The 9,339-nt window shown below is 39.4% G+C and overlaps 1 long non-coding RNA gene across 1 annotated transcript; it reads left to right on the top strand.

Annotated features, from left to right (window-relative positions):
- Positions 1-9: 9 nt before the first annotated feature.
- LOC309447892 lies at positions 10-9,001 on the top strand. Its single transcript, XR_014185685.1, has 2 exons — positions 10-91; positions 8,622-9,001. It is a non-coding gene; the product is annotated as an uncharacterized lncRNA (long non-coding RNA).
- The last annotated feature ends 338 nt before the right edge of the window (positions 9,002-9,339 follow it).

Genomic DNA, 9,339 nt, shown 5'->3' with positions numbered 1-9,339 from the left:
AGCGGGGGTTGGGGGGGCGCTTCCTGCCCAGGCATGTCGGCGCCTTTCCGCCGCCGCGAGGGCGGTGGAGGAGGGGGGAGCCGAGAAGCTGGTGACGAGACACTCCCTGTAGAACTACAGCTCCTGGCGTGCTTGGAGCGCGGGCAGGGCCCGCTGTGGGCGCGGGGGCGCCGCATGGCCTGACGGGACATGTAGGCGGCGGTCGCCGGAAGGTGGAGCATGCGCAGGGCGGCTCAAGCAGTAACGGTTGGGCTCGGCGGGCGGGGTCTGGCGCGTGCGCAACCGTTGTCGCGGATCGGCGCGCCCTGTCCGTTGGCGGGCGCGGCGGCTGAACCTGGTGGAGGGCCTGCGGGCGGCCCTGGTGCCGTCCTGGTGCCTCTCGCCACCAGCGGGTAGGCAGTCGCCTGTCGCCGCTGTCGGGGAGACTCCCTGGTCTAATACTCCCGGTATTCGCTGCGGGCCGCCCCGCCTGGCCTGGGAGTCCTGCAAGCGGTGGTCGCGACGGGGCGGGCGGGCGCGGCCTCTGCGCTCCTCTGCTGTGGTAGCGCCTGGGGACCGTGTTCGAACTAGTGCCGTGGCAATGGGAGACAGGAAAAGGCTTCGCAGGCTTGAAATTTGTACTTCTGACTAGGCTGAAGGGGGTTAGACTTACATACGCCTTACGGTCAGAGTAACCTAAATATATGAGGGCTGCATTTGTCTCTGTTACAATTACATATATGACCAAGCATATTGTATTTCAGAATACATTCCAGCCTCTTCTCAAAGTTCTCTGCAACTCGTTTGATAGTTTTAAGAAGACAATGCCTTGTAAAATACACAGAAAATCTGTCTTAAAAACCTGAAGCAAATACCTGGTCTGGAAAATGTTGCCAGTGAACAGCTGATGTACATGGTTGTGTTTTAGTACTGAGAGAAATACTTCACTCTGTCACAGATGTGGACCACAGATACATAGTTCTGTGATTTCAGTGGGACCAGAAATTGTTTATCAGCAGTATCTTAAGTCCTAAAGGAAATCTATAAAGCATGAGTCTAGTTATGAATTTTAATGTTTTCCTAAAGTCATTATTCATAACTGTGTTAAAAAGTGAGGACAGCCATTTCATTGAGATGTTAAAAGCACAAGCCAGCTTAGTCTAGCAAAACCATTCTTACCTCATTTTAAAAGATGGAAGTTCTTTAATTTACTCTAAAACTATAGGTTGGTGGCGGAGCAAGGGATTGTGGTACATTTCTGGTTTTTGAGTACTAGCAATCAAAGTAACAGAAACAGGGAGAGCCTGAACAGAAACATCTGGAAGTGGACTACGCAGCTACTGTAAGCTGGCTCTGCTGTAACAAATGTGTATAAATTGCACAGGTGAAGGGTAAACACATATTTGTCCATGGAATGTTGTCTCCCAGTAAGTCTTTAGATGGCCCAAGATAGACACGGGGAGCTATTTGTTGGTGGCATTATGAATCTTTGAAGCCTGATTGCTAGAGATGGTTCTCTCGACCAGAGCTTGAAGACTAGTCTAGCATGTTTATTACTGTTCTCAGTGAAAACAGGTAATGCAAATATGTCTAAAATAAATTAGAGGATGAATACACCTTTCAAGGATGCTAGTGTTCTCTGTATTTTAATTTTATTGCCTAGTATAAATAACTGCGTTTTTTAAAGATCAGTATTTAAAAGTAGCAATCTAAAGATATCTTTTTCTAAGCTTCACATGGTTTAAAAAAAATACAGCCCCTCTCAGCGTTGGGAGTACCATGCCCTAGCAACAGCATGCAGAGAGACCATTCCTGAGCACACAGGGGCTCTGGAAGTGACAGGAGGGAGCAGGCACAGCTCACGTGAAGAAGTCTCCAGGCTCCAAATCTGCATTCAGTCTTTCTGAAGATCGTTCTGTGCTATTCCTCCTCACCCCTACATACACTTCAGTACTAAAGGGCACTTCAGCACTGTTCCCCTGTCCTGCCCAAGTGCTTGTGGAAAGTTTGGAAAAAAAGGGTGCACGCCTTAGTAATTAGGAGCATCTTTTGTTTTGAGAAAAGAAGTAAGATGTCTAGGTCATTGCACATTCCGCAGAGTGTGTGTTCCAGAGAAGAGAGAATTAAAGGAGAATTTAACTTCGATTACTGAATATTAGTACCATGCATCATATAGCTGGCTACTGTTATTAGCTACTGTGAGGCAGGTAAAGAGGTAATTTTTTTAATCTTTATTTTTTACCCCAACAAAAGAGAACTCAAAAAAAAATAGCCCAGACAGTATAATTGCCTTCTGAGTATGTAGATTTTTCTGTCATCACACTTAAAATGAAGGGCTTATCATTCTTAGGAAACTTTTTTAAACGTACTTCAGTTACTCATTTCTAGGAACTGAAGTCTCATGTCCAGAAAAAGCTCCCGTTGGTACAGGCTGTAGCTGCCCGTCTGCCTAGCAACACTGATCATCACAAACAAACCGCTCGGGAGCACCCTGGCTCCCAATGACTGCGGTGGCCAAATACGGTCTCTGTATTGACAGTTCAACACCCTTAGTGCTGTTCTTTTTGCCAGCACTGGATGTCTCGTTCATTATCATGAACTCTGATGCAAGGGATGTTCTAGTGGACTAGTGAGGCTGTTGGCTAAAATAAAGAGATTTGCAGCTGTGGCAATCAGGGTTTCTAAACGTCTGGGCTGAGCTGGTACTAGATATAATGATTAGAGATGCTGTAGCCATATACCAACAATTCAGTGCAGCTTGCCAAAATCTGACACTGATTTTTACTGTTACTTTCTTGTGATTGTCTCCCTTTTAACCACTTTTTTCTGAAGATATATCTATAAAGGTTTATTAGAGTCAAATTCAACTCTGAGGGGAAGATCATGAGTCACCAAGTGATCATCTCTTGTATTATTTGTTTCTGTCATGTTACTGGTTACCAGCATAACTAGAACCATTAATAGGAAATTATTTATTTTGATTCATCCAAGTCACACATTTTATTTACTGAGTACCCACTTCTTACAGAATTATTTTGGAAGATTTGAGCAAAATCAGTTAAACAGTTCAAGCTTCACAGCAAAGGCTTGAATTTTGGCACCAAGTCCTCTCATTGTCAGGAGCTGCTTCTGTCCACTTGAAAAATCCACTCCAAATTTGGGCAAATAGTGAGACTGAAAATTTTAGGCTTTGTTTGACCAACGGGAAATCCATCAGAAAATCACTACTCTGTTTTTTTTTTCCCCAGCCACACTGCAGGCTAGAAGCGCAGAATAAATGAACAGGGAAAAGGGGGTAAGGGGCTTCTCAGGGGAATACTGGTGCTCACCAAGAGGAGGTGGGAAGGCAGCTCGCCTGTCACCACACCTGGGCTGACAGCCACCACTGCGGTGCGTGGGGCAAAACATGGGGCTTGCTCCTTCCAGGGCAGGCGCAGGCACATGGCGACAGCAGGTATCGCTCTGATACAGTTTATGTAGCAGTGGTCTGTGATGGGTGTTAAGATATTCCCTACGGATGATACGTGTGTGAATCACTACTGTACCATATAGCAGAATTTGGGAAGTATTTCTATTTATTCAGCTTCCAGGAATTTGGAGGTGCTAGTTAGGTTCCAGAGTTAAAGAATCACAGGGCAGGTAATTACAGTGTCAGGGTTACTCTACAGTCCTCAGGTGCTCTTGCTGTATATACATTTTAATGACAAAATCAGACTGACTATTTCTCTCTTGAAGCAGTTCTTTTATTCTCCCTCCCCCTCTTTTGTTGTTGTTGTTGTTGTTGTTTGTTTTTGTTTTGTTTTTTTTAACAATTTTATTTAGACAATCTGAATTCACTTAGAAACATAGTAGCTACTTTGATACAACAGATTTTATTACTGAAGTTATATAATTGTTACTGTCATTGGTTCATGCAGTGCTGCATTCAGCTGCAAGAATAAGATTAAATATTCTTTTTACTCCTGAATTTATCACAAAGAACTAGACTAAAAGGGTACATATTTGCTTGAATTCACCTTGGATGTAATTCTGCTTGTGGAGTTAGCCAAACCAATCTTGACTTTGAACTGCAGTCATTTGTTTTCAGGTTTTGCTGAGTCTCAACCAGAACTGAACTGAAGAACTCTGGTAACAGATGAACCTAAACTGAAACCAAATGGAAAAATCATATTAACTTCAGTGGAATGATACATACATTTGGTTTATGAATGTAACTTATCTCCTTTGGGACATTATTTTAACAAATATGTTTAAATTGTTTAGAATAATCAGACTTCTGTATTTGCCTCAACCCAGAACTTAAATGTATGCATTAACTGCTATAGAATTATAGCATTAATAACTTGGCATAAGCAAAATTTAGTCTATGCAAATTTGGTAAACATCCCTAGGGAAGCTGCAACAAATTTTTTTCTGCCTTTTTAATAGTTTTGAAATGTTGCTTGGAGAACAGCAGTACACTTAAGGGATTCAATGGGAGAAGATGTACAGGTAATACAAAGTCACAACAAAAGAAATGTACTTGCAGGTTCACCACTTGCCATCAGAGGAATATGGAGCACACACTACTGAAAGAGATAAGCGATTATTAAGTCTGATAAAACAGTAATTTCAAATGTTGTTCATTTATTGGACAATTTTTAGAGCACTACATGGTTTGTATAAGCAAATGTTTGATAAACTGAAAATTGCTTTTGAGAGCTCCTGAGTGGAAAGGCTATTCTTTACTCCTAAGTAACACAAAAGAGTTAGCTGATGAAGTGACTGTAATTGATACACTAAACAACAGGAAGCATATTGAAATTCATTATATTCAGTGGAGAAATCGTACCAAATCCCAGCACTGTCACACATAAGTGTATCAGAAATGAAAAAAAAAAAAAAATTAAAAAATCTGCGTACCACATACAGGGGCTACATACACATTAAATCTTATCAATGTTTTCTAAAGCATTTCCCATTGCACAGGAATTTCTTTTTCATTAAAACTTATCCTTTAAGGTGTATCTGACTTAAAAGAACTACGCATGTATATAAATAAGAAATGGCTACAGAAGACAAAAAAGATGTATTTGTTCAAATTTCAAGGTGGAAAAAGCTAGTCAAGATGAAACTAAGCTGAGGAAAAGTCCATATGGAAGGTCTAAAGAAAACCAGACAGTATGTCATGTTAAAATTAAGAGAGGTACGACAAAAGTAAATGCTCAGAGACTTGGAAATGGGATATAAATAGAGTAGGAGAAAGCATATGTACATTCTTTGTCCATTGTAATTAAAAGACCATATTCAGCCACTAGAAAGTAAAAAGAAAAAGGGCTGGATTCTGTGCTATTGAATCCTACAGAGCTTTTAGTGTTAACTTCAGTGGCAGCATGATAAGAACCTCTCTAAAGAGGGTAAAAACACTGCAAACTGATGCGTCACAGGAAATGTAGAGGTACCTAATGTTATTTGTACCAGATGACAAAGCAGTACTGGGTGCTGAGGTATTGAAAAAGAAGGAAACAGTGATAGGAAGGCAAGAAACTAAACACAGACAATCCCATAGACTAGATAATAGGAATTTTGAAGGTATTTAAGAATGAACTAACTATTTTTCCAGCAAAAGTGCACAATTTTAATTACCTCAGAGTATATGTCATTAGCTGAAAAAGGTCACGAACTGACTGAAAATTGCACTGAGATTTTACTTCCCTCTCAAAAGAATTAGCAAATATGGAAAACATGAAACATGTACAGGGTGACAACCACCAGTGGTTAAAACAAAACAAGTTATTTAGACATTCAAAAAAATTACTGAAGGAGTCTGGCAGCGAAAGAAAATAGTGACAGGCCAAGGCATTATCCTGAATAAGACGTACTTTAAAATCAGAAAAAAAACCAACTATAGAAATAAAGAGTATTTTTTCCTACTGCAAAAGTTTGACACCACGTGTTGTGAGAGTCTGTATGATGATTTGCAAGTTTTCTTAAAATACATGGTGGAAAAAGAAATTCTTAACAAAGTAGTAACATTTGCAGACTTCCGTGTGAGAACTGATATAAAGGAAATGTTTGTAAGTTGCCAGATAGACAGCCTATGGCATGATAGAAATATGTAGAATAAAAATGGTAGAAAGTAAGTTGCATACTCCTACTGCAACTTGCATATTCTGCCAGCAGCAATAAATTGAAGTAGGCAGTGTTTAAAAAAAAAAAAGTTTTTTTTAAAATAATACATAATTATGCGTAAAATTGACTAACTCTTTGAGTGTGGATAGCCCTTGAAAAATAATTTGATATTTATACAGATATGGAAAACATCCGCAGTCTTTTTAAACAAAAAAAAATAGTTGCTCAAAATTTGTCTAGGAGCTGGATATTCTGTACCTCTCCATGATGTTTTTTATGACAAGTCTTTTGTAGATAGCAAAATTTTGGATCAATCAACTCACTAATTTGACCTCACTTGATGTTTTTTTTATTCCTTCAGTCATTAAGCCCATTACTTAGGCCAGAGCAGCCACTTAAAGGAGGAGAAATCGCCATGTTTTCCCAGGAAGCAAGCATATGTGCTTACTGATAATGCAATATAAACCTCATATTTTACATCAGCTGTTATAATCAACAAGCTTTGCAAAGCTAAATTTTGTAGTGTCCTCAAAGGAGACTTGAATGTAACAGAACTTTTAAAACGTAACTGTTAAAAATATTGATTTGGGACTGGAAAAAACATATCAGTAACTGATATCAATACCCTCAGCTATTTGCATTTTAATGTAATATAAATAGCTTTTAAAACTTCAAGTCTAAAATTACAATTTATGGATTAGTTTTTATACACTAATGTTTCTTTCTGCTAGTTGTAAGAAGTCCTACAGAGCAGAATCGCTGGACACATATATAAATATGACATATTGAGGAAGATGACACAGCTTTTGTTGCATTATATCAAGTATTGCAAATCTATAATTCTTTGGTGGTGTCTCATGTTTAAGGGTTACTGGGATTTCCAGGGGCAATGAGGTTCCTGCACAAAGCTTCATTAAAAAAAATAAAAAAGGCACCTTTATGCAACAAGAAGCAAGAGGAGTAGATCAAAAAATGACTAAATGACAGGAAACAGAAATAAAACAGAAGTAAAAGGTCAGTTTTCATGGAAGAAGGAGATCACAAGAGGAGTCTGCAGGGACCTGTGCTGTGACTTGTGCTGCTTAATGTATTCATAAATGATCTGGAAAAAGAGAGTGAGCTGTGAGATATCACAGGTTGCTAATGATATTAAGCTATTCAGGTAAAGGAAAGTTAGAGGACAAATTGTGATGCAGTTAAAGGGCTCAATGTGAAGAACTGAAAAAAGACCTTACAAGGCTGAGTGACTGGATAATAAAACATCAGATAACATTTGATGTAGTTGTGTAAAGTAGTGCACACGGGAAAAAATTACATATGCAAGGATGGGCTGTAAGCTGGGTGTCCACTCACAAATGAGATCTTTGAGTCGTGATGAATATATCTATGAAAATGGCAACACAATGTTCCCTTTTATTCAGAAAAAAAAAAAATAAATTGAATTATTAGGAATGGAACGGAGCACAGAACAGAGAACATTGTAACACATCTGCCTCAGTATCAATCCATAGTTCTCTGCATATTGAGTAGTAGGTACAGTTCTTTTCTTCATATCTCAGAGAGGGCATGATAGAACTGGAAATGATTCAGAAAACGTTTGACAAGGATCACCAAAGAAACAAAATGGTTCTGTATAAAGTATGCCTACGGGCTCTTAACTCTGAAACAAGGGGAGATATGACAGAGGTCTACAAAATCACCAGTGGCAGAGACAAGATGAGGATGGAGACACTGTTTATGTCTTTTTCCAATATGAGTACTAAGAATATTAATGGATCTGGTAGGAAGCATGTTCCAAACAAAAGGTGGGTTCTCTGCATGATTTTAAGCTGTGGAAATCTTTGCTGCAAGGTACTGTAAGATGCTGCAAGATGCTAACAGTTTGGAAGGTAAACCAAATCAAACAAATTAACAGAAGAAAAGTGTGTTAAATATAAAGTCTGTTAAATAAGAAAACATCACCCACCATCCACACTGCAGAAGCCTCCAAACCACAGATTACAGGACACTGGGAGAACCAGAGGACAAGGTGCTTACCTTGTTCATAGGCTCTTCCTTGGGCATCCCATATTGACTGCAGTTCTTCATGCAAACACTATAGAAAAGAGAGGATTAAGAGGCCATGACGTTTACCATTAGGACATGATTCAGAGTCATGAAAGGTTAGGAGAAAGACCGATGACTTCAGGAAGAAAAAATCTTAATCCATATAGCTGGAAAATAGTGTCAAAACCAGTTAGGCAATGAAGTAGGTCACCCGTGTGTAAATACCTAACACCAGCCCTCTGCAGGGAAGGCACGCTGGTGTCTGAGGGTTCTGCTGGTGATGACTGGGACAGCTGCTAGCTACAAAAGCGTATCACTGAGCAGAGGGAGAGAATGAACTTGGAAAGCAAGAAAAGAAAAAAAAGAGCACATGGTGGAAGACAGGCTGCCTCCTTGTAGGGGAAGAGGCCACCTCAAAATCCTTCTCCAAAAAGTAAAGGAAAATCTCTATGAATTGTCCAAAACTTTTTTTTTTTTTTTTCCAGGTAGCTGCTGCCATTGTGAGAAAAAGAAAAGACAAGAGTGCAAATGTGGGAGGTAGTAATGCAAGAGGGAGCATGACTGTCAGATAAGAAGAAGAAAATGTAATTTCCTCCCTGTGTGTTCCTACACTCAGAACTTCCCTCCTTTTAGATGTATGATAGAACATGGCATAATACTTAACTGCAGCCTGAATTAAAACCTTTTTATTCATTTGCATAAACGTAACTTGAAAACAGACTGTATCAAAGATGCTCATCTTACCTCAGCTGTTTGCGTCTTCACTAGATTATAAGGCTTGCTGCATTGAACTGTATTAGCTAAGTTTGTAGCTGAGTATCCTTTCTAATCTCCCTTTTTTATAATAAAAAAAAATCCCACTGCACCAGAGCTTTGTGTGCTTTGTTTCAACTCAAGAGTTATTGGGAAACTTAAGCAAAATCGGTGATTTTTTACTTACATAGCATGAAGGAAAAGACATGTTCCATCAGTCGCCAGTTGAAATGTCACACAATCATAATGCAAAAGATGAAATTTGGCTTGTGGGGCCATTAAGGAAAGGAAAACAATCTGAGTCTAAAGAAAATAAAATCATTATTTTGATGCTGCAGATACTTAAAACTGAAATATGTACATTGATGCAGAAGAAAACACTACACATTCTAGGTGATACATAGCTAAAATTGTTTATAGTTCTATATGAATATCAAGTGGCTGTAGTAG

This window comes from Streptopelia decaocto, assembly GCF_964273445.1.
Source record: "Streptopelia decaocto genome assembly, chromosome: 1".
Lineage (NCBI taxonomy): Eukaryota > Metazoa > Chordata > Aves > Columbiformes > Columbidae > Streptopelia > Streptopelia decaocto.
The sequence above is the reverse complement of the archived record's forward strand: the minus strand, read 5'-3'. Positions and strand labels throughout refer to the sequence as shown.